The 26543-nt window shown below is 36.8% G+C and overlaps 1 protein-coding gene and 1 long non-coding RNA gene across 17 annotated transcripts in view; one reads left to right on the forward strand and one right to left on the reverse strand.

The window, feature by feature from the left end:
- The window catches only part of LOC146996694 (uncharacterized), an 86102-nt gene extending 73279 nt beyond the window's left edge, over positions 1-12823 (reverse strand). The window contains exons 1-2 of the long non-coding RNA XR_015041621.1: positions 12669-12823; positions 6121-6201 (exon numbers count right to left, since the gene is read on the reverse strand). This is a non-coding gene — a long non-coding RNA (uncharacterized LOC146996694). The remainder of the gene's footprint in view (positions 1-6120; positions 6202-12668) is intronic.
- Positions 1-26543, forward strand: part of LOC118180036 (transcription factor unc-3-like) — an 80171-nt gene that overhangs the window by 39175 nt on the left and 14453 nt on the right. The window lies entirely within an intron of this gene.

The following is a 26543-nucleotide window of genomic DNA, read 5'->3' on the forward strand; positions in this document are numbered from 1 at the left end:
TTACAAAACATTGTCTATTATTTCAAGCTCCAATTCCAAAATATTTTAATTATTAAACAAGTCAAATATGCTTTGTATAATTTATGCAAATTGCAAATATAAATATACTTGTATAGCTTCAAATTGGCTGCCTGCGGGTCGCATGCTGCCCCTGAAGGAAATTTATGCGGCCCGCCAGTACATTTAAGTCACGTATATGTTTCAATACTGTCCCTAAAGATTTTGATAAAACATTAATTCATTGGGCAGTGGATTGGAATACAATATTTTTTGAGAAAAGAGAAAAGCACGAGAAAGCATTTCAGCAATCATTGCATTTCAATTGAGCTCCAGCTCGGGCACTCGGCCAGAAGTGTGATGGTAACTCTTTTGTCTAAACGTTCTTCCTTTTTAGCACTTTTATTTTTAAATTATACACATCTTATTTCTCCTACACACTTAATGCCCACTTGCAGCCGAGCGGTAAAGTCGCTGAAAGCTGGCAGTTCGATCGAGTACCACCATGCCACACAAACACTATTCATTTATAAACATCCACGCCTTATCCGGGAATCGAACCTTATTCTTCGGCTTGACAGTCAGTCACTAACCACTATCCCGGTTGGGCGGATCCTGTAATATAATAACTTAATGCCCATCCATGAACTGTTTCTGTCTATGGCGTATTTCGATGTAGTGTGTAGTGATTTTGCGGTTCAGAAAATCGAAGATTTGGGCATCGAACGTTTGGGAAAAATTGAAGATTTGGAGCATCGAAAACATTTGGATCACTAGTTCTTGCTTTCTGACGTGTAGATTATATAAAACTTCTATAAAACGTTTAAGATTTATATGATTTTATTCTCATTTATTATTATGGTTAATCTCAGGGTTCTGACGTTACCAAAAATTATTTATTTACGTTATTAAATATCCATTCTTGTTTAAATCTGGACTTCTTAGTCCAGATTTAAACAAGGTTTTTCCTAAGGTATTTTGAACCGGCCCTAAGAGTAAAATACGTCGAGTAAATCATTCCTCTCTCCTCTCAGTAACATTCACCATGTCACAACAGTGGCGACATCGCTTGGCAATTGATAGAACTATTTTAAAATATTCTAAGTAAAAAAAGGTAATAGATAATTTTGCATTTTTTTATTTTAAAGCATAAAGCCCAAAAACTATATTTTTACTTTTTCTTTAAAAAATGTAAGTTGAACAACAGGGAATACTAAAATAATAAATATGGAAGATATAAGTATGGAATATGTTTGAAGTATTAGTTACAAGATTTAAATGTAGATGACACCACTACACATTCCGTGGTCAAAAAGGAAAATCCCTGAAACTGCGTTATCATGAAGCTAAAAATGTAATTTCGATTTTAAATTTTTGTTTTATACCATTCAGAAATGTCCTAAACAAGCGTCAATGATTTGTTAATTTAATTAATTTTAAGGTTAAACTGCATTAAATTATCAATACCTGCAGTAAAAACTTTTAGTTCTTTTTTTGCACTTGTTTCGGAATTACAAAAGAAAAAGCTTTATGATTCGAAATAATGGCTACTATTTTTTACTTCTTCCATATTTTTTATTAACTGAAGGAAATACTTCAGCGATAAAACTAATTTATCAGCTCCGCAAGAAAGTTTACCTGCTCCCAATAAAAAGATAAACGCTCTCGTAGGACTTCATTTTTCGGAAATGTTATGCCAGTTATGATCATACGATGACGAGAAAGTTTATAACGGATCATGCTGGTCACTAGAATATGGAATTGGATGCTGCCTAAACTTGTGCTGCAGGCTTTCAGCAGGCTTGGTTTCGAAGTATAAATAAGATTTTCACAGTGGCGTAGCAAGCATAACTGGCGCCCGGGGCAAAATACCTTTTTGGCGCCCCCCCCACAGAAAAAACACTGATAGAAATATAATGTGTAGAATATATTCGTAATAAAAATAATGCAAATAATATTAAAATGCTGAATCTGCCATAAAATACTCTAAAATATATTAAGAATAGTCACTACCTAACCACACTAGCATTGGATTCTGAAATGTATCTGTATCGGCGGAAAAATCAGACTTACGATGATCTAGAATTAGTTAAAAAAGTATTATTTATTTTACATATTTTTATAATTGTTTTTAAAAAAGTACAGTTTTTAAACAATTAAAATTTTATATTATAGATAAGTAGATATATTTTTAATAATAATACAATGTTATAATACATTAATATAATTAATTACTATGTATACATTTTTCTTGCCTTGGATGAAGCAAATTTATCAATTACTTCATCAAAGTCGATCCTTTCAAATTCTTCTCTTTCCACATTCAAAAATGCCAGATGACTTAGGGGATCTTGTCCCATCGTTGATTGTAAATATGTCAAAATTAATTTTAATTTGCTGAACGAACGTTCATAGCTAGTAGCATTTGATAATGCAATAGTTAGGAATATTTGAAGTGTGACTCTTAGGTTTAGAAAAACATTTTCTCTATAGATCTGTAATGGTGTTTTAGAACATCTTGCAGTCACATTCACTGCTCAAAACAATTAGGGAATATTGTGGTTCGGTATGAAATAACCATAAAATCAACAATCTATTTCAGAAAAGGAAATAGAAGAGATTATAAAGGAAAATTATAATGTTTATAAAATGGGGAATATGTAAATTTAGTTTGTGACGTCGAAAACTATGCGTTTTAGATAAGGAGTAAGGAGCGGCCTGCAGCATTCCTTTTGTTGTAGCAGATTAAAAACAATTGACACACGTTGAATGCTTTGTAGCAATGAGTATTTGATGTCTCAGTAAGATGACTTAGTTGAATCGGTAACCAGGAAGGCCATCAGTCGTTTAAGGGAGAGTGAAACGCAATCCTTTGTAGCGGAAGCGTTAGGAGTTTCCAAAAATGTAATTTTCAGACCATGGAATCGGTTTCTGGAAAATGGATATGTTTGAGAAATTCGGAACAAGGTCGTGTTATCGTTTTAAAATAAAAACCGGGAGCTATACCTGCATTTCCTTTAAAAATATAAAAATATATCTCTATTTTAGAGAAATAAAGTGGTCAGAAGGAATGTTTTGTATACGGAGATATTTGGTTGATGTACTGCAAACATTTTATCAGGCAATACAAGGAAATAAATAATTAATTGTATTACAGTGATTATTAATTTTAAATACATTTTCCAGAAATCTATCAAAATAAAAATTGAAATTTTCCGGAAAATCTTGTTTGGAGACCATTTGGCGCCCCCTTGCGAGCGGCGCCCGGGGCATCATACATTCCCTTGCACCGCCCCCTCGCTACGCCACTGGATTTTCACCGTCGATTTATTGTTGATTTTTCATACAGGTTGAGCACATCTATGTTGTTGTTATTATTGCTGTTATTCTGACTTATCTCACTTCTCTGGCAGTAATATCAGAACAAGCTGACAAAATTCATCGTGGCAAGGAGCGCAAGTCATAGTGTCACTTGTATTGTGTTAAAGGCTATTCCTTTGGCAATAGCCTTTAACACAATACAAGTGACACTATGACTTTGCTCAGTTCTGCCTCCGATTGGGCAGGAACGGGTCTGAGAGCCTTCTACCAGCAACCTCTCTAGAAGACATATTTAAAGTGTCCCATGTCACACAGACACTATACATTTACAAACATCCATGCCTTCGAAACAGCAGTCAGCGTCGCAAATCACAATTCCGGTTGGGCAATGTACGTGTATAAAAAGTAATCTATGCCACTGTATGATGAAAGAATTTTAGATTATTTGAGGTCTTCTTTAACAAATTGTATCGGTTGCGTTAGATGGAAAAAGTTTTATTACGAATCTACAAAATTGCTTCATAATTTTGCAATACTATGTTCGTAATTTTGCGAGAGTTTTATTTTCCTGTTTTATCTGTCGTAAAACGAGAGAAAGAGCTTTTTAACCTCCTTGAAAAGCAGATTAAGCTCACTTAAAGCCTTTTCAAATTCTTTTCTGGCGATTAAACGCAAATTATTTCCACTTTAATCGTAGCACTTTTGGTAAGAGATGCTTTCAGCTATAAGTACATTGACGAGCCAAAACATTATGACCATCCCCACGTTTTTCAATGAACTTCTCTGGATGACGCAGGTGATTGAATTTGAATGGTATATCTCGCTTACTTGCGAGTAATGGGCTCTAAGCGAATTTGACAGAGGGCATATTGTGATTGTCGAAGATTAGGAACGAGTATCTCCGAATCTGCACGACTTGGTAGGTTGTTTACGATCAGCCATTGTTAGTGCGTATGCATAGTTGATAAATGAAGGCGAAACCAGCAGTAGACGTCAATGTGTTGGATAAAAAAAAAGGTCTTCTAAGACTTTCTCGCTTTCGACGCCAGGCAGTGGCTCAGCTTACACTTTAATACCACATAATTTCAAGTACATGTGTGTCGGAAGACACAGTTCAGCGGACATTACTGGACGGCGCAACAGACGTCCCACTCGTCTGTCTCTGTTGATTAAGCGTCATTGCCAACTACGCTTACAATAGGACCGGGAATAACAAGATTAGACAATGGATAAGTGGAAGACAGCTGCCTGTCAGGATTTCTCATTTATCATGTCGATGCTCTAGTCAGGATATGCCGTCTTCCAGGCGTGCATTCGCTGCCCCCTTCCCTGTACAGCAGGTCATACACAGGCGGGTGGTAGTAGCGAGTATTATGCTTTGGGGGATGTTCTTAGGGACGGCTCTGAGACCCTTAATTGATAGAACAGACCATGAAAAACGAGGGCTCTCTGAACATAATTGCTGATCAGTTGCAGCCTTACCTGTTTGGAGCTTATGTGCGATTAAATTGAATATATTTGCTTTAATTAGGGTTGTGAGTACTGTTTTACTTCTCTTTTAGTATTTTGCTAAGTGATTTTATGATATTTATTGTCCTCATCAACTTTTTAAGGCAGATTGCATGACTGAATTCGCCGCTAATGCATTCTCATTAGAATGGATGAATTTAAGCCTTGACTTTACCTTTTCTATATTTTCGGCTTCGGGTAAGCGCTGTGATTGCATCCTATTTGACTTAATTACCGAAAATGGCCTTAGACATAAAACTGTACTATCTGATAAAAATCCTATGTAATATGCCAGTATTGAAAGAAACAATCAATCTGATAAGAAAAAGCTGCGACTTGTTTCTAAAATGAGGCGTAAAAGGTTACCAGCGAGAATATTTCGTTTGGAATCGGTTGTACCATTATTGGCGACTTTATCGCTTGCGCCGGCATAACGGAAAAGTACCGAAAAGGTTTATAAGACTTGTTTGATACAACAATAGCTTTTGCTAATGTAAACAATTATATTATTTTGAACATTACTTCATCAGATCCTCTCACTCATTTTAATATCACTAGGAGAAGATATAATAACTAATTGAAATGAAAAGGCAATAATCTTGAAAAGTAATAAGTAAATGTCATTAGTTTAACTTTCTAACTATTGAGTTTGATGTATATGAATTTATCTATGAATCATTTCAGAATTATCATGTTTAAATTAGTATATATTTCGACAATTTTGAAAGTATGCCTGACACGTTTTCTTAGAAGGGGAAATAAATAAATAAAAATAACCCGTCGAATTAGGTTTTCTCCCGCAATAGAAGGGAGGGGAAGCTGTTTTTTAATTGTGCATTCTATTATCTGTTAATAAAATAAGTTAATTTTTTAAATATGATAGGCGCTGCCACAAATATAAGGCAATATTGCTTAATTTTCATATTATAAAATAAAAATGCATCAAACATTTAGGTTTTATGGCTTACATATAAAAAAGTCGTTTTGTTTCAGTTGAAATAAAAATGTTTAGACATGTACGAATTTTACTACTTAATTAAGTCTGAAAAAAACATGCCTTACATTTTTTAAAAATAAATACTGTTTTTTTAATTTTCTTATTTGCATTAAAAGAAATAAACATTTGATGTACATATTATATATTGGCATATACGTATATTTGTCAGTAAATACATATTTAGCATAAAATAAATACATGTATATAGCATATAAAGTCAACTGAATATCTGGAATTTTCAAAAATCCGGACTAGGTATAGTTTTTAATTTAAAACAGAGTAGAAAATAAAATTACCTTTTAGGACATTAACAGCATCTTCGGGAACTTCTTGCAGTTATAAAAATCTGATAATTTTGAACTATCATGTAATGCCTCCTGAAAAAAAAAAGTATTTTATTGTGCTACAGTTTAAAAGAAAGACAAGGGGCAGATAAATTTGACAATTTGCTGTGGCACAAGTATTAGGAATATGGAACCTATGCAGAATGGACAAGGTTTTTTTTTTTAGTCCAAAGGGACAATTCTCCCAGAAGGATTGTTAATTTCGTTTTGGCATTTTGCATATATTTTGCATTTTGCATATTCCCGATATGTTTCATTTCAAATTGCTGCCACCAAACATTATATTTAAAGAAATTAAATAATGAAGAATCTGCATGAATGTATGTATGTTTCTCGTATTGCAATAAAACAACGGTACCTAGAGCCAACAAAATTTGAATAAGGTAATCTTCCATAGAATATGGGCATGTGGAAGCCCTAATTGGAATTTGAAATTGGTTTTATTATTTGCTTTATTATTTAATATTTTCTAATACTTCAACGAATTTTTGATTAACAAAGTAAACGATTTCAAAGCGAGCAATGGCAAGACTGTACGAGTAAAAAAAAAAAAAAAAAAAAATCTCCAGCTCGCGAGAGTATTGGAAATTCTAAAGATATGTTCATTTTAAAATTATTTTGCGATATTGCTGTTGAATGTTTTTATGGTTTAACTGCGAAGAACATGATATTTTATAAATAAAGGTAACACACAAAATGTTAAAAAAAACGCCCCTTTGGACGTAATTTAAAATCTGAAGCTTTCAGTCTTTTTTAAAGAATGCAAGATTTTTTTAAAATCGTAAACGGAAAGCCGTCTTAGCAGCTTTATTGGCCTCCCGGACTTCTGAATGTTCAAGAGGCCTTAGCTACACCTACACTCTCGAGAATAACAACATATTTGCAAAAATATAAGTTTTAGAATGTTGATATGACTCAGGTAGTGCTAGTATTTATATTTTGGAAAAATTCAGCTTTGCAACAGTAAGTGAATTTTATTGTCACAAACTATAAGCAGAATTTATAAAAAATGAAAGTTAAAAATCTATTAAAAACTACTAGAAGCTGAAAACGATATGACTTTAATAGGAAATTCAGTAAAGTATACGGTTTTTATTTCTTCCAATACTACCAAATAATTTACACACTTGTGTTATTAAAAAAAATCAAAACTTTAGTATGCATTTTTTTTTTTCCACCGCTGTTCTTCCTATTTAAAATAGGAATGCATGCAAAACTAAATTTAAATAATTAAATTCGATAGCTTTGTGTAAATTGTTCAAAAATAAAAATAATGTTAAGAATTATTTACAAAAAGTACCATCCATACGTACAGCTTTCATTGCAGTGGCGTAGCAAGCATGACTGGCGCCCGGGGCAAAATACCTTTTTGGCGCCCCCCCCCCCCCACAATAAAAAATTTTAGTAATATAATGTATAGAATATATTCGTAATAAGAAAATAATGCAAATAATAATAAAACGCTGAATTTGCCATAAAATACTCAAAAATATATTAAAAATAGTCACTAGCTAACTACACTATCCTTGGATTCGGAAATGCATCTGTGTCGGAGGAAAAATCAGACATACGATGATCTAGAATTAGTTCAAAAGGTGTTATAAGTGTTTTTAAAAAGTGCAGGTTTTAAACAATTAAAAGTTTAATGTACATTATAGATAAATAGATATGTAGCAACTTGCCTACTACAACTCAACTCTGCCAGTCTGGTAACCCATAGCAACAAAGAACAAAATGATATTTATTCTATTCAATTGTTATAATTATTTAATGATCTGTCTCAAAAAATTGTACTATCATAATTGGTGACACGTACTTATTACGAATAGCAACATTCAATGATGCACGAATATGAAGTTCATATGTCAAAATTCTGAGCAGCAGTAAGTTATCCAGTGTGATGAGATGCAAGTAAGACATTTCACCTGTCATTTAAAGCGTTGTGCCGCATTCCGGTGAGTCAACATATTTCTGTCATAATTTCAGTGGATATATGTATCGTCTACAGCATTTGAGCCGCCAATTTCTCTGATTTCAAGTACCAAGAAACTGTGTCACTATAAACATATTGATTATTTTTCTATACATATTATTATTGTGCGTATTTGATTGATATAAAGTGGTTGACAACGATGCTGCTTCACAATTGGCGCGAGTGGCAGTTAAGCCATCACCTTTTTGTCGCCGAGACCCATCGTTATGGTTCATTCAATTGGATGCGCAGTTAAGTCGCATTACTGCCGACGAAACTCAATTTTATACAGCGATCTCCGTGTTAGAATCAGAGGTACTGCAATCAACTCGTGAAATAATTTTGAATTCACCGGCGACGGACAAATACAAATCTTTAAACGTGAAATAATTTTGAATTCACCGGCGACGGACAAATACAAATCTTTAAAAAATTTTAATTTCTGTTTGTGAAGAATCATAGACAGAATCAAGCAGTTGTTGCACGATTTACGATTGGGTGATAGGAGGCCTTCTCAATTGCTGTCTAAAATGCCAGACTTAGCCACCGGTAACCTAACGGATAACATTCTTAAAACATTATGGATACATAGACTCCCATCTAACATGCAAACCATTTTAGCAGCCAGTAGGGAGCCACTTAAAAATCTTCCCGAAATCGCTGATAAAATTCACAAGTTGGCCAGTCCAGCGCAGATACACGCAGTGCAGGCTCCTGGTCCAGGTACTGTGACGTTACAGGCTCAAATTGATGATTTGTCCTGTTTGTCCTGTAGCCATCCAAGCTGAACCTTTTCAGCGCAACCGCTCCACATCCCGTGGTCGAAATACACGTCGTAGCCCACTGAGGAAACGTTATGAAAGCCGGGTATTCGTAACAGGGCTATTTGTTTTTACCACCACAAATTTGGAAACAAGGCAAACAAATGCCACTCACTGTGTCGTTATAACGACCAGGGAAACGAGAAGGGCCGTTGCTCGAAGTTATGAACGACAGCGGCCGGAATTTTGCACGCCTTTTCGTCATCGAAAAGAATTCGGGCTTAAGGTTTCTTGTAGACACCGGGAGTGATGTTTCTGTCGTTCCACCACATTTTTACGAACAAAAGGGCCTTACCAAGCTATAACTTTATGTAGAAAATGGAACTCCTATTCAAATTTTTGGTGAACGCCTGATATCTGTTGATTTAGGATTGCGCCGCAACATCCAATGGCCATTCATTTCAAGTCCTACTGTCTCAAGTCCTATTAGTGGCGCTGACGTTTTTCAAAAAATTTCTTTGCTTGTCGATCTTAAGAATCGCCGTTTGATAGATTCTACAACCAACTTAACTTATCCGGGAGTAATTCACAATAGTCAAGATTTGAGCATTAAACTGATTTCGGGTAACTCCCCATGGCGTCAACTTCTCAGAGAATTCTCTACAAACACGCGCCCAGTTATGGGTAGTTCCGAATCCAAACACGATGTACTACATTATATTGAAACTACCGGACCTCCAATTGCGGCTAAACCAAGACGCTTACCTCCGGACAAGCTTAAAGCCGCCAAAGAGGAATTTCAATACATGATGGAACAGGGAATTTGCCGTCCTTCAGAAAGTTAATGGGCCAGTCGCTCCATCTAGTTCGGAAACAAAATGGTAACTGGCGCCCGTGTGGCCAATATCGTCGGTTAAATGCAGCTACAATTCCTTATCGTTACCCAGTCCCGCACATTCAAGACTGTATGCAAGTTTCAGACGGAAAAGCTATTTTTACAACCTTTGATCTTGAGCGGGCGTATCACCCAGCTGATATTCCAAAAACTGCTGCAATGCTGCTCAAACGTTTCAACGCTTCATGAATCAGGTGTTAATCTGCCTCGACTTTTGTTTACCTTATTTTGATGACGTCTTAATCACCTCCTCTTCAGAGCAAAAACACCTATCACATTTGAGAACAGTTTTTGAACGTTTTCAAAGGTACGATGTCAGTCTTAATCCTACCAAATGCGTTTTTGGCCAACCAAGAGTATCCTTTCTTGGTTATGAAATTTCCGCTGATGGCGTTCGACCCCTTCCAGATAGAGTCAACGCTATCCACGATATACCCGAACCATCTTCAGTGAAGGACTTAAGAATCTTGCCATGCTCAATTTTTATCGACGTTTCTTACCTCATGCAGCGACCATACAAGCACCTCTAAATTCTTTTTCGGTTGGAAGCAAGAAAAACGATAAACGTGTTATAACCTGGACCACAGAATCTCGCGAAGCGTTCCAAAAATGCAAAAATGATTTAATTTCGGCACCAAATTTCCAGTATCCTTCCGCATCTAAACAATTATCACTCTACGTTTATAAGGTATTTCTCCCGCTCTTCTAGCGTGCCTTTGTGGTGTAGTGGTTCTGCACGCTGGGCCGGTACTCCAGAGGTCCGCGGTTCGATTCCCGGCGAAGGCCGTTGCATATTTTTCATATCTTCTGCTTCCAAAAAATAACCTAATGTCTCTACACGATGATGCATCAATAACAGGTATAGGAGCAGTTTTACAACAGAAAGATCAAGAATTATGGAGACGATGGAGACTTTCATATTTTTCTAAAAAACTCTCACCAGTGTAAACCAGATACAGCACTCACGATCGCGAATTATTAGGAATTTATGAAGCTGTCAAATATTTTCGACATATGCTACGAGCAATATATATCAAAAGATATCCGTTATATTGAGGGTTCGCAGAATATTGTTGCAGACACCTTGTCTCGTATTGAACAACTAGCCGTTCCTTCACCAATAAACTTTGCTGCCCTTGAGGATGAACAACACCGGGATTCAGAACTACAAACACTCTTGGAAAGCAAATCTTCCACCAATCTCAAATTGCAGCCTATGCAGCTGTCACCTGGAAAATCACTTTATTGTGATGTTTAGGATTCAAGATTTCGACTTTAAGTTCCCTCCAGATTTCGCCATGCCATTTTAGTCAGTTACATCGTCTGTCACATCCTGGCATCAAGGCTTCGAGGAAACTGATACAGCAACGTTTCGTATGGCCTAGCACGCAAAAGGACATAGCCAACCTGACACGTTTGTGCTTGGAGTGCCAAAGATCTAAAATTGTCAGACACACCACCAGCCAACTTAAAAATTTTAATTTGCTCTCATCTCGCTTCAATCACGTGCACCTCAACATGGTCGAGCACTTATATTTATTAATAATAATATAATACATGAATACAATTAATTACTATGTATACATTTTTCTTACCTTGGATGAAGCAAATTTATCATTTACTTCATCAAAGTCGATCCTTTCAAATTTTTCTCTTTCCACACTTAAAAATGTTAGATGACTTAGGGGATCTTGGCCCATCGTTGATTGTAAATATGTGAAAATTTATTTTAATTTGCTGAACGAACGTTCATAGCTAGCATTTGATAACGAAATAGTAAGCAGTATTTAAAGTGCGACTCTTAGGTTTGGAAAAACATTTTCTTTATAGATCTGATGTGGAATTTTAGGTTCCGTTTCTTTTCTACTGCGGAGTAACGTCATGAAGTAACATTCACTGCTCAGAACAATTAGGGGATATTGTGGGTTCGGTATGAAAACCATATAATCGATAACCTTTTTGAACAAAAGGAAATAGAAGAGATTATAAAGGGAAATTATAACGTTTAGTTGGGAATATGCAAATTTAGTCTGTGATGTCGAAAACTATGAGTTTAAGATAAGGAGTGAAAAGCGACCTGCAGCATTCCTTTTGTAGTAGGAGATTAAAAACAATTGACAAGAGTTGACTGTTTGCAGCAGTCAGTCCGATGTCTCAGCAAGATGACTTAGTAGAATCAGTAGACTAGAAGGCCATCAGTCGTTTACAGGAAAGTCAAATGCAATCCATTGTAGCGGAAGCGTTAGGATTTTCCCAAAATGTCATTTCCAGATTATGGAATCGGATTTTGGAAACTAGATATGTTTGAGAAATTCGGGAGAAGGTCGTGTTATCGTTTTAAAATAAAAAGCGAGAGATATGCGTGCATTTCGTTTAAAAAAATAAAAATATATCTCTACTTTGGAGAAATAAAATGGTCAGAAAGAACGTTTTGGTTGATGGTACTACAAACATTTTATTACACATTTTATCAAACAAATCAAGGAAATAAATAATTAATTATATTACAATAGTTATTAATTTTAAATATATTTTCCAGAAATCGAACAAAATAAAAACTGAAATTTTCCGGAAAATCTTGTTTGGACACCATTTGGCGCCCCTCTACGAGCGGCGCCCGGGGCATCATGCACCCCTTTGCCCCCCTGTCGCTACGCCACTGTTTCATTGTGTTAGCATTACGTAATAAATAAAACTACGTTACAGCATTACACTCTTAAAGCAAATTTACGGACACCTAAAAAAAAAGAGCAAACTAAAACTACTTTTTATTACATACTTAAATTTTGACACATAAACTAACTATAATTTATAATAATTAAGATATTTATATTAAGAAATAATTGTATATATATTTTAAAAGCGAACTTACTTTTGGCAAAGGAGCTGTATCCATTGTTACGACTGTCCTCGCTTGAAATGGCGCTTAGCCAAAGAACGTTCTTTGGCTTAGCAAACTTGTTTGGTCAGTCTGGTTCCAAACATGTTCTGCTACCAAGACAGTAAATTTGCGTTGTTTGACACGAAACGGAGCGAAAACTGCTGTCACCATGGAGGTAGGAAGTAAGATGGAGTCGCCCTAAACAAGTTTCTCCGTACCCTGCTCTGAAGCACCGGCGATCCCTACGTGGTGACCAAAACATTGGGTCATTTACCATTGAGTTCTATGGGATTTGACGCGTTCGGGTGTAAATATTTTGTAATTACGTCGCAAATATACATATAAATGTATATATTTTCTTTTTCTACAACACTTCAGAGTCCTAAGTATGTGAAAACAACATATTTTTAAACAACATTTCATTCTGAACGGAATTAAATGCTATACTTTTCACAGGACAGTTTTCTCAGAATGGTTTAATTTGAATGAAATATTTTCACAAGTTTTCGTTAATTACATTAAAAAAAATTAAGGTAATTCGATTTTATTCGGTTAAGGTACAAAAATTAAGATCAAAGTTTATTGTATTATTAATATTAAAATTATGCATTATTTATAGAGCTTCTTAAAATACTTTCTTAAATATGACATTATTTTTTGGCTTCTTTTAAATCGAAAAATGTAAGTCATTTTATAATTAATGCTCTATTCGGTTCATTTTAAATTAGAGAATTATTAGGAATTAGCGAAAATTAAATAGGTATTAAATAGTATTTGACTTTCTCTGAACATTTCTGAAAGGGAATAAAATAAGTGTTTTTTTTAAGTATTATTTAAAACTTGTAACTGAGTTATTATAAAATGTAAAGGGAATAATTCTTTTAATTATACTTATCAGATTTTTTTTTTTTTTTTTTTTTTTTTTACCCTTCATTTCAACAATACATATTCCAAAACTCTTTATTACGTTCTTAAGTGCGCATCTCATAGCATTTGCTTTACAATACCTTTTAACAGATTGCTTTCCAATACGAACAATTCTTGCTTAAATAGTTTTATAACGTATTTATCAACAGGATTTCAATTTATGTTTACAATTCAATATTAAGGTTATTATATATTTAGATAACATTTATAATCATTATAAATTAGATACATTTAATCATTAAATTTCTTCACAGTACTTTCACAGTTGTTTATAAGTGAATAAATTCTTCATTTCAAATACATTTATAAATAATTAAATGAATATTTAAGTATTTTGTCAAAGGCAGATACATGCTTTTTGCAAGCACATGCATAAATACCCATACATATTTCCTATTTATCATTTCCGGCATGTGCAAATCTTTAATTTCTGTGCATTCACTATATTTTTCGTGTAAAGTAATTTACACTAATTTAGCATACACCCGAAAGTTTTACATAAAAAATACATATGAATATAATTTGAATGAAAATTATAAGTATTATTTTTAATACCCACTCAGAGGTCAGTTTTTCTTCAAAATTCCTCCACGATGGCATCTCTCTCTTTAGGCAGATAGCCCTTGCATGTGTTACTCTATTTAATAAAAACTTAATCTGACCTATGTGCCTTATTACAAATATTTTAACATACATAATTTTATATTTACATTTAGTCATCAAGTTTCAAACTTTTCAAATCTTCTAGAAAATAAATTTTGGCAGATCTCTTTTAGCAATTTTCTTAAAATCTATATTTTTGTAGTGCAACTGCTTAGAATTTTATAAAACAAATTCATAATCAAAATCGCTGTTGTTAGTTATCGAAAAATAACCAAGATGTGATTTTTGCGTAAATGTCAGTAAACTATACAAATTGCTATTATCCATCACACTATGAATGTTTCTTTCATGCGAGAGTGTCCCTTTTTCGATTTCTATGGAACTGTCGTGTGTCGAAATACTATCAGAATCTTGTCAAACGAGCTTCTGAATGTAAACAAAGAACACCCCAGACTAGAAGAGAAACACGCTAATGTGACAATCAAAATCGTAAAAAACAACCTTATATTTAGCGTAGGTATAATGAAACACTAAATCGATTTCGAGGGCAGCTAAAGGTCCCTCCTCATCAGGAGAAAGAAATACATAGAAAGAAGAAAATAGGAATCACAGAAACACGTGGTGCTTATCAGCACTGCACGTGGTTATAACTAGATTTTTTCTTTCTCCTGATGAGGAGGGACCTTTAGCTGCCCTCGAAATCGATTTAGTGTTTCATTATACCTACGCTAAATATAAGGTTGTTTTTTACGATTTTAAAGAACACCCCGTCTGGTGACCCAAGCTTCAAAGCAGTGTTTCACTTCTAGCGCGGAATGGCCCCTCCTCCCTTTCCTACCTCCATGGCTGTCACCCTCCAAATCCCACCCTGCGAGATTTATAGTGTAAGAATTTAGAAATGTTGAAAATATGTGCCCAACTACAAAGTCTTCCAAAGCTAAGAAAGAAAATTTAAATATTATTAGCCTTGAAGGAATTAAAATTTATCCTTTAATGCACGAATAAAGTGCTATTCAAATTCTTTAAAAAATGTCTCAAAATTATTTTCTACAAATAAGAAACCACTCTTTACTAAGTGTAGTATTTTATTAGCAATTTATAAAAATACGTTAGAATTGTGCTGCTCTTGATCTGAACACAATGTAAATTAAGCCAGCCTGGCTAAAATAATGTGGCTAAATGCCTGTAAAGAGTCTCTTGTTGGTTTAAGTCTTGGGGAACTTACATACGACAGTATAAACTTCTCCGGCTTTGTCCAGGTTTCGATAGAGAATACTCACCGGGATAGATTCAAATGTCTCTTACCTTTTCTTACTCTACGGCAATTCTTTCGAGACGAACAGTATTTTAAAAGTGCCCCCATGTCCCATATATGACATTTATGCCTTCCCTACAGCAATCCACGTAATGATATTTATACCTTTCCTAGTAGGTGTCAATACGATGGCCAATTTTTATTATATGTGGTTATAGCATATATATATATAAGAAAATCTGCTGATATCTGAGTCACTACTATAGCTATCGTCACCAAAGTTTTTACAATTCTTTTCTGGGTCCTGAAAAAGGTCTACGTCTACTTTAAAAAAAAATCTGATGTGTACACCACATGACTTCCTTGTACGGAATATTAAATTATACGCATTTTTCTTGCCTTTTATTTAAGCTTATTAGATTGAATTAAACCTACTTCGCGGACAGCGCATAAACCACAATAGAATAAATGCATTCTTTAAAATTCACTTTGTTTACCATAGCGACACTCTGGCGCTAGGTTTACTTAACAGTATTATATTTCGTTCATATTATAACTCAGAATGCACATAATGTATATCATTTAAAGAATTATCTAATCGTTGCCACATGTTCTATTCAAATACTATAATAAAGCTAGACTTATGTATAAAAGAAATTAAGCAAACAAAACAAAAAAGAAACAGCTTTTCACAGACGATTGAGTATTTCTCATTTAATTAATTCGGTTCTCACTTCGCGAGAAGGCAAAAATACATAAAAATTCAGAATATCTATATTAAAAATTACGAAGTAAATCTTGAACACTTATTTCCTCGAAGAAACTCCAGAAAGGATTAAGCATGATTTAATTCGCAATAATAAATGAAGGCGTTATCTTTGTTGTTGCGAAGCTTAGTCTCTCTAGATTGGCAACAAATCCACTAGTCTCCCGTTTCAAATGTAAACATCAATGGCCGCCATTAAAAAAGGCTTAGCGGCAATTAAACAACTTTAAAAAATAACAATGGTTATTTTTCAGTTTATAAAATATATATATTGCCATTTGTGCAGCATATTGGTTATTTGTATTAAATATACACACCTAAAAATATTAGATTAAAAATTGGTTACCATTTTTATTATCAAAATTTAAATTATCATACTTTAATTCTAAAATTTAGTGCGAAATTTGGGCCTGTTTAGTAGAGATCAGTTTCCTTATTATTTCACTTAGTTTTAAGCGCAAATGAGGATCTACTTTTAATTTTATTTTATATTTATTTTTCAAAATTTTGTTCACACAAATAGATTGTGTAAAAAAAGTAATAAAATTTACTAGCTTTATTTGAAATGCCTTTAAGTTATTTTTTCGTTTGAGCCAAATATTAACAAGTGTTATTTATGAAATCTTCAGTTAGGAAATATATATATCAAGTGTTCTTTTTTGTCACGAGATTTTTTAATTTATACTTAAAAGTCCTTTGTTTCTTTGTGTACCACCTATTTTGCTCTTGCGTACCACCAGTTGAGAGTAGAGAAACGTGTTTCAGAAAGTAATTTTTTTTTTTTTTTTTTTTTTTTTTTTTTTTTGCATTTTTGTAAATGCGATGTTTTGTTTGGAAGAATTATTGGTAACTTCTATTCTTTCAAAATTCAATACAATTTTAAGTTGTTTGAACAATCTTTATTACGTTATCGTGCAAACGGTAAATGCGCTGTTCTTACGACACTTGCAATTAACACATTGCATTTCATAAGTATATTCTTACAGAAAATTTAAAATTATATACTATTTAAGCTATAAAATTTAGATTTCTTATAAAAAATAAGTTATATAATTTAAAGCCAGCAACTGTAAATAGTAACAATGATTATATAAAGCACTATAAAATAAAGCTTAAATATTTTGTAGATATAAAATAATTTAATAAAATAACTTTTCATTGTAAATGTTATTCAACACCATAGACAAAATATTTGTGCGTGATAGACATTTAAAGGTAAGAGATCACTAAGGAAACAAATTTGATAAGCAATGGTCTTTAAAAATAAAATCAATACCTGGAGAACAAAAACAGTAAAATGCCGTGCAATATGAGGTCAGTTTACTGTCCATTTTCTCCGGGTTTTTATGCGTTTTTACTTAAACCTTTTATTTGAGACACCTTTTCACACTTTCCAGATTGCAGTGAGAAGCATTTCTTTTTCTTCGATTTCAATAATAAGTAAACTTATACCACAAAACTTATTCTTACCTTGGACATTTGACCTTAGATCTCTTACCTTTAAATGTCTAAGTTCAAAGTCTCTAAGGTCCAACGTCAGACGTCTAAAGAAGCCTAAGGTCAGACGTCTAAGGTCCCACGTCAGACATCTAAGGTAAGAAGTATAAGGTCCAACTTCAGACGTCTAAAGAAGTCTAAGGTCAGAAGTCTAAGGTCCAACGTCAGACATCTAAGGTCCAACGTCAGACATCTAAGGTCCAACATCAGACATCTAAGGTAAGAAGTGTGAGAGTGTGAGTGTGTGTGAGAGGGTGTGTGTGTGAGAGTGTGTGAGAGTGTTTGAGGGTGTGAGGGTGTGTGTGTGAGGGTGAGGAAGTGTGTGTGAGGGTGTGTGTGTGAGGGTGTGTGTGTGTGTGTGAGAGTGTGTGACTGAGGGTGTGTGTGTGTGTGGGAGAGAGAGAGTGTGAGTGTGTGTGAGAGTGTGAGTGTGTGAGAGGGTGTGTATGTGAGGGTGTTTTGTGAGGATGTGTGTGTGAGGGTGTGTGTGTGAGGGTGTGTGTGAGAGGGTATGTGAGAGTGTGTGAGTGTGTTGCGTGAGGGTGTGTGTGTGTGAGGGTGTTGTGTGAGAGTGTTTGAGAGTGTGTGAGTGTGTGTGTGTGAGAGAGTGTTTGAGAGTGTGTGAGTGTGTGTGTGTGAGAGAGTGTGTAAGAGTGAGAGTGTGAGGGTGTGTGGGTGAGGGAGTGTGTGTGAGAGTTTGAGTGAGGATGTGTATGTGAGGGGGTGTGTGTGTGAGAGGATGTGTGTCTGTGAGAGTGTGTGTGTGAGGGTGTGTGTGTGTGAGGGTGTGAGAGTGAGAGTGTATGAGTGTGTGTGAGGATGTGTGTGAGGGTGTGAGGGTGTGTGTGTGAGGATGTGTGTGTAAGAGTGCGTGAGAGTGTGTGTGTGAGGGTGTGTGTGTGAAGGTGTGTGAGAGAGTGTGAGAGAGTGTGAGAGAGTGTGAGAGGGTGTGAGAGAGTGTGAGAGAGAGTGTGAGAGAGTGTGAGAGGGTGTGAGAGGGTGTGTGGGGGTGTGTGGGTGAGGGAGTGTGTATGAGAGTGTTTGAGAGTGTGTGAGTGTGTGTTAGTGTGTGTGTGAGGGGGTGTGTGTGTGATTGTGTGTGAGTGTGTGAGTGTGTGTGAGGGTGTGTGAGTGAGGGTGTGTGTGTGTGAGGATGTGTGTGTGAGAGTGTGTGGGTGAGGGAGTGTGTGTGGGTGAGGGAGTGTGTGTGTGTGAGCGTGTGAGGGAGTGTGTTTGAGAGTATGTGAGTGTGTGTGAGGGTCTGTGAGAGTGAGTGTCAGTTTGTGTGTGTGAGTGTGTGTGTGTGAGGGTGTGAGGGTGTGTGAGTGTGTGAGGGTGTGTGAGTGTGTGAGGGTGTGTGAGTGTGTGTGAGGATGTGTGTGTGAGGGTGTGTGTGAGAGTGTGTGAGGGTGTGTGTTTGAGAGTGTGTGAGTGTGTGTGAGAGTGTGTGTGTGAGGGTGTGTGAGTGAGGGTGTGTGTGTGTGAGGGTGTGTGAGTGAGGGTGTGTGTGTGTGAGAGAGTGTGTGGGTGAGGGAGTGGGTGAGGGAGTGTATGAGGGTGTGTGAGTGTGTGTTAGAGTTTGAGTGAGGGTGTGTGTGTGTGAGGGTGTCTGAGAGGGTGTGTGTGTGAGTGTGTGTGAGAGTGTAAGTGTGTGAGAGTGTGAGTGTATGAGTGTGTGTGAGAGGGTGTGTGAAGGTGTTGTGTGAGGATGTGTGAGGGTGTGAGAGAGGGTGTGAGTTTGAGTGAGGGTGTGTGTGTGAGGGCATTGTGTGAGGGTGTGTGTGTGTCAGGGTGTTCGAGAGTGTCGGAGAGTTTAAGTGAGAGTGTGTGTGTGAGGATGTATGTGTGAGAGATTGTGTGTGAGGGTGTGTGAGTGAGTAAGTGTGTGTGTGTGTATGAGAGAGTGTTTGAGAGTGTGAGTGTGTGAGAGTGTGTGTGTGTGAGGGTGTGTGTGTGGGGGTGTGAGGGTGTGTGTGTGAGGTGTGTGAGAGTGTGTGTGTGTAAGAGTGTATGTGTGTGTGTGAGGGTGTGTGTGTGGGGGTGTGTGTGGGGCTGTGTGAGGGTGTGTGTGTGGGTGTGTGAGGGTGTGTGTGAGGTGTGTGAGGGTGTGTGAGAGTGTGTGAATGTGTGTGAGTGTGTGTGTGTGTGTGAATGTGTGTGAGAGTGTGTGTGCGAGGGTGTGTGAGGGTGAGAGTGTGAGAGTGTGTGAGTATGTGTGGGTGAGTAAGTGTGTGTGAGGGTGTGTGTGTGTGTGACGGTGTGTGTGTGAGGGTGTGTGTGTGAGAATGTGTGTGTGAGGGTGTGTGTGTGAGGGTGTGTGTGTGAGGGTGTGTGTGTGAGGGTGTGTTTGAGTGTGTGAGTATGTGAGAGTGAGTGTGTGAGAATGTGTGTGAGAGTGTGTGAGTGTGTGTGAAAGTGTGTGTGTGTGTGTGTGAGGGTGTGTGTGTGAGAATGTGTGTGTCAGGGTGTGTGAGGGAGTGTGAAAGTGTGTGAGGGAGTGTGAGATTGTGTGAGAGTGTGTGACTGTGAGGATGTGTGTATGAGAGAGTTTGACAGTGTGAGTGTGTGAGAGTGTGTGTGTGTGTAAGAGTGTATGTGTGTGTGTGAGGGTGTGTGTGTGGGGGTGTGTGTGGGGGTGTGTGTGAGGGTGTGTGTGTGTGTGTGAGGGTGAAGGTGTAAGTGTGTGAGAGTGAGAGTGTATGAGTGTGTGTGAGAGGGTGTGTGAAGGTGTTGTGTGAGGATGTGTGAGGGTGTGAGAGAGTGTGTGAGTTTGAGTGAGGGTGTGTGTGTGAGGGTGTTCGAGAGTGTGTGAGTGTGTTGGAGAGTTTAAGTGAGAGTGTGTGTGTGAGGGTGTATGTGTGAGAGATTGTGTGTGAGGGTGTGTGAGTGTGTGTGAGTGAGTAAGTGTGTGTGTGTGTGTGTGATGGTGTGTGTGTGAGGGTGTGTGTGTGAGAATGTGTGTGTGTGTAAGAGTGTGTGTGTGTGTGTGAGGGTTTGTGTGTGGGGGTGTGTGTGGGGGTGTGTGTGAGGGTGTGTGTGTGTGAGGGTGTGTGTGTGGGGGGGTGTGAGGGTGTGTGTGTGGGGGGGTGTGAGGGTGTGTGTGTGGGTGTGTGAGGGTGTGTGAGAGTGTGTGAGAGTGTGTGAATGTGTGTGTGTGTGTGTGAATGTGTGTGAGAGTGTGTGTGTGAGGGTGTGAGATTGAGAGTGTGAGAGTGTGTGAGTATGTGTGGGTGAGTAAGTGTGTGTGAGGGTGTGTGTGTGTGTGACGGTGTGTGTGTGAGGGTGTGTGTGTGTGAGAATGTGTGTGTGAGGGTGTGTTTGAGTGTGTGAGTATGTGAGAGTGAGTGTGTGAGAATGTGTGTGAGAGTGTGTGAGTGTGTGTGAGAGTGTATGAGAGTGTTAGTGAGAGTGTGTGTGAAAGTGTGTGTGTGTGTGTGAGGGTGAAGGGAGAGTGTTTGAGGGTGTGTGTGTGAGTGTGTGTGTGAGAGTGTAAGTGTGAGAGTGTATGAGTGTGTGTGAGAGGGTGTGTGAAGGTGTTGTGTGAGGATGTGTGAGGGTGTGAGAGAGTGTGTGAGTTTGAGTGAGGGTGTGTGTGTGAGGGCATTGTGTGAGGGTGTGTGTGTGAGGGTGTTCGAGAGTGTGTGAGTGTGTCGGAGAGTTTAAGTGAGAGTGTGTGAGGGTGTATGTGTGAGAGATTGTGTGTGAGGGTGTGTGAGAGGGTGTGTGTCTGTGAGAGTGTGAGTGTGTGTGAGTAAGTGTGTGTGTGTGTGTGTGTGATGGTGTGTGTGTGAGGGTGTGTGTGTGAGGGTGTGTTTGAGTGTGTGAGTATGTGAGAGTGTGAGTGTGTGAGAATGTGTGTGAGTGTGTGTGAGAGTGTATGAGAGTGTGTGTGAAAGTGTGTGTGTGAGGGTGAAGGGAGAGTGTTTGAGGGTGTGTGAGGGTGTGTGTGAGAGTGTGAGAATGTGTGAATTTGTGAGAGTGTGAGTGAGAGTGTGAGGGTGTGTGGGTGAAGGTGTGTGTGTGAGGGTGTGTCCGTGAAAGTCTGTCTGTGAGGGTGTGTGTGTGAGAATGTTTGAGAGTGTGTGAGTATGTGAGGGTGTGTGTGTGAGGGTGTGTGTGAGGGAGTGTGTGTGAGGGTGTTGTGTGAGGGTGTGTGTGTGGGTGTGTGTGTGTGTTTGAGAGTGTGTGAGTGTGAGGTTGTGTGAGAGAGTGTGAGAGTATGTGGGTGAGGGTGTGAGGGTGAGGGAGTGTGTGTGAGTGTGTGTGAGGGTGTGTGAGAGGGTGTGAGTGTGCGGGTGTGTGAGTGTGTGTGAGTGTGTGTGAGAGTGAGAGTGTGAGAGTGTGTGAGTGAGTAAGTGTGTGTGAGGGTGTGTGTGTGAGGGTGTGTTTGAGTGTGTGAGTATGTGAGAGTGTGAGTGTGTGAGAATGTGTGTGAGAGTGTGTGAGTGTGTGTGAGAGTGTATGAGAGTGTTAGTGAGAGTGTGTGTGAAAGTGTGTGTGTGTGTGAGGGTGAAGGGAGAGTGTTTGAGGGTGTGTGTGTGAGTGTGTGTGAGAGTGTATGAGAGTGTTAGTGAGAGTGTGTGTGAAAGTGTGTGTGAGGGTGTGTGTGTGAGGGTGAAGGGAGAGTGTTTGAGGGTGTGTGAGTGTGTGAGTGAGGGTGTCTGAGGGTATGTGTGAGGGTGTATGTGTGAGGGTGTGTGTGTGAGGGTGTGTGTGTGAGGGTGTGTGAGAGTGTGTGAGTGTGTGTGAGTGTGTGTGAGTGTGTGAGTGTGTGTGAGAAAGTGTGAGAGTGTGTGTGTGTGAGAAAGTGTGAGAGTGTGTGTGTGAGAGAAAGTGTGAGAGTGTGTGTGTGAGTGTGTGGGTGTGTGTGTGTGGGGTGTGAGTGGGGGTGTGTGAGTGTGTGAGAGTTTGAGTGAGGGTGTGTGTGTGAGGGTGTGTGTGTGAGTGTGTGTGAGAGTGTGTGTGAGAGGGTGTGAGGCTGTGTGTGAGGGGTTGTGAGTGTGTGAGTGAGGGGGGTGTGTGTGTGTGAGAGTGTTTGAGAGTGTGTGAGTGTGTGTGAGTGTGTGTGAGAGTGAGCAAAGCAGTGTGTTATCTGCCTAAAGGGGGGTGCCTTCGTGGAGGACTTTCTAAGAGAAACTGGCTCGTTACACATGAGGAAAACCACGAAAACACCCATGCAGCTAGCCCGTTCGCGGGGCTCGAACCTCGAACCGAACTACCAGTGTTCAGCGACTTTACCGCTCGGCCGCTGGTGGGGCAGATGATATAATAAACATCACGCGGAAGATCTAATATGTCTCATAAACGGTTAAAAACTACACAAAAAGCTTTTTTTAACTTCTAATTGTTTTTACTCACTTGTATGTATAATATGTCGATTACACAGTAATTATTTTAATTGAGTCAATATTTTTGATACCTAATATTAAAACGATTTTCTAAGATTAAACGATAAATTTTGACACTTAATGTATTAAATAAAAATATCTGATGTGAGCATCACATGACTTCCCTGTACAGAATATTAAATTATACCCATTTTTTCTTGCATTTCATTTAAAATTATTGGATTGAATTAAATCTACTTCGTCGATATCGCGTCAACCACAACAGAATAAATGCACTCTTTAAAATTCACTATATTTGTTTACCATAGCGACACTCTGGCCGTAGGTTCACTTAACAGCGTTACATTTCGTTCATTTTTTAACTCAGAATACACAAAATTTATATCATCTTAAGAATTATCTAATCGTTGCCCCATTCAAATACTATAAAAATCTAAAACGATGTATAAAAGAAATTAAGCAAAGAACAACAACAAAAAAGAAACAACTTTTCACAGACGATAGAGTATTTCTTATTCAATTAATTCAGTTCTCACTTCGCGACAAGGCAAAAATACATTAAAACTCAAGATGCCTGTATTGAAAAGTCTGAAGTAAATTTTAAACACTTATTTCCTCGAATAAATTCCAGAATGATTTCATGAATGATTTCATGATTTCCAGAATGAACATGATTTAATTCGCAATAGTAAAAGAAGGCGTTATTGCAAAGCTTACTTTCTCTAGATTGGCAACAAATCTACTATTCTGCTCTTTCAAATGTAAACAAGCAATGGCCGCCATGAAAAAAATTATTAGGCTTAGCGACACTTAAACACCTTTTAAATTGTTGATAATTCTAAAAATATTGTATACAGATTTACTAAAGCAAAAAATTTTAAAACAGTTTTTGCGACAACGATTTTTTAAATCGAACATCTGTTTTTAAAACAACAGCGATATTTTAAAGCAAAAAATGCACAATTTACAAACGTATAAGAATAAAGAAACCGAGATCACTGAGCCGAGTAACAGAGTGGATATATATATATGTACATATATTTATATACTTTTGGTGCAGCCGATTGCAACCAAAATACGAGGTGCACATCTACATTTTATAGCAGTCCTATATACAAAATTTTAACGTTCTGAGGCTACTCGTTTCTGAGTTATGCGAGATACGTACGTACATACGTTCGCACAGACGCAACGAAAAATTCTCTTCAGAACTCATTTTAAATAAGTTTTTAAATTTTGGGGGGAGACTCCTTACGTACAGATGTCACGCAGAAACATCGTTAAATTGCATTCGATAGCGGTGAAAATGGATATTTGCGTTGAAATATGATGCCTGAAATTTTTTGCTAATACGATACTTACTTTTTACTACGTTCTGTCTCAATTTTAAAATTTCCTTCCCTTCCCCTTTTATCATAATTGTACTTTTACTTACTTCTTACGAAATCAGAAGATTTAATGGATTCATTTTTGATATCTGACATGTGAAACTCGGGAGCAGGCACACTTTTGCACGAAAAATAGTGTATCGCATTTTTTGTTTTAAAAATGAATAACTTCAAGTTAAGGTTTTTATGCCTTTAGTTAATCTGAACGCAATTGTTGTAGAATTATCAACAAACTAAAACTTGGAGAACTAATAAAGCGACCATTTGTTTACATTTGAAACTCTTAGTAGAATAGTTAATTAAGTCAGTTTGCACACCAAATTGGGTGCCTTTCTTCCAGCTGGGACCAAAGTAAACTTTCAGTTTTGTGCAACGAAAAATTTATCTTCATGTGTGGTGGCTTATTTTTGCTTAGCTACTATAATTTTAATTGTAAAAATTGTTTTTTCAAACCGTTTTTTTAACTGCATTTTGGTATTTTACGTTTTTTTTTTTTTTTTTGTATTTTACAATTTTTTAATGAAAATTGTTTTAAGTTTTTATGATATAAGAAATCTGATGTGTACACCACATGACTTCCTTGTACGGAATATTAAATTATACGTATTTTATTTAAACTTATTAGATTGAATTAAACCTACTTCGCCGACAGCGCATAAACCACAATAGAACAAATGCATTCTTTAAAATTCACTTTGTTTACCATAGCGACACTCTGGCGCTAGGTTTACTTGACAGTATTATATTTCATTCATATTATAACTCAGAATGCACAAAATGTATATCATTTAAAGAATTATCTAATCGTTGCCACATGTTCTATTCAAATACTATAATAAAGCTAGAACTATGTATAAAAGAAATTAAGCAAACAAAACAAAAAAAAAAAAAAAAAAAAAAAAAAAAAAACAGTTTTCCACAGACGATTGAATATTTCTCATTTAATTAATTCAGTTCTCACTTCGCGAGAAGGCAAAAATACATAAAAACTCAAAATATCTATATTAAAAATTACGAAGTAAATCTCAAACGCTTATTTCCTCGAAAAAATTCCAGAAAGAATTAAGCATGATTTAATTGGCAATAATAAATGAATGCGCTATCTTTGTTGTTGCGAAACTAAGTTTCTCTAGATTGGCAACAAATCCACTAGTCTCCTGTTTCAAATATAAACATCAATGGCAGCCATTAAAAACAGGCTTACCGGCAATTAAACAACTTTAAAATTGCTCATAATTCTAAAAATATTGCACACAAATTTACTAAAGGCATAAAATCCTTAACCGGAAGATAAGAACAACATAATTCAATCATTTTTAAATCAAAAAATGTACAATTTACAAACATATAAGAGTAAAGAAACTGAGATCACTGAGCCAGGTAATAGAGTGGATATATATATATAAATATATTTATATACGTTTGGTGCGGCCGATTGCAACCAAAATACGAGGTGCACATCTACATGTTATAGCAGTCCTATATACAAAATTTTAACTTTCTGAGGCTACTCATTTTTGAGTTATGCGAGATACGTACATACGTTTGTAGAGACGCCACGAAAAATTCTCTTCAGAATTCATTTTAAAGCAGTTTTATAATTTTTTTGAAGGGAAAGAGTCTTTTATTCTGTCCTTACGAACAGATGTCACGCAAAAACATCGTTAAATTGCATTCGATAGTGGTCAAAATGGATATTTTCGTTGAAATATGCTGCCTGAAACTTTTCGCGATTACAATACTTCCTTTTTACTTCGTACAAGGAAGTAAAAAAAGGTCTATAGACTTTCTTCCTAAAAATAATTCAGCAGGAGTTTTCTGAGTCATATCGTGTGTCATTGTGCGTAGTGCAAACGTGACTTCGTGTAGTGAAATCGGCCGAATCATCCCAAAGTCTGTGATAGTTTTTTCGTTAAATTTTATGAACCTCTGAAGAAATTTTTATAACTAACTACATAATTCGTATACCTTGAGAAAATGTACTTTGCTGTTAAGTTTTTACTGTATAAAGCATCGTCTGCTATTCCAATAAAGTTCTTAATAAAATAAATTATTACAATTGCAATGCAGTAATGTTTGTCC

The sequence above is a fragment of the Stegodyphus dumicola genome, chromosome 6 (assembly GCF_044657685.1).
Source record: "Stegodyphus dumicola isolate Sdum_Otavi_A_Nest chromosome 6, ASM4465768v1".
In the NCBI taxonomy this organism is placed as follows: domain Eukaryota; kingdom Metazoa; phylum Arthropoda; class Arachnida; order Araneae; family Eresidae; genus Stegodyphus; species Stegodyphus dumicola.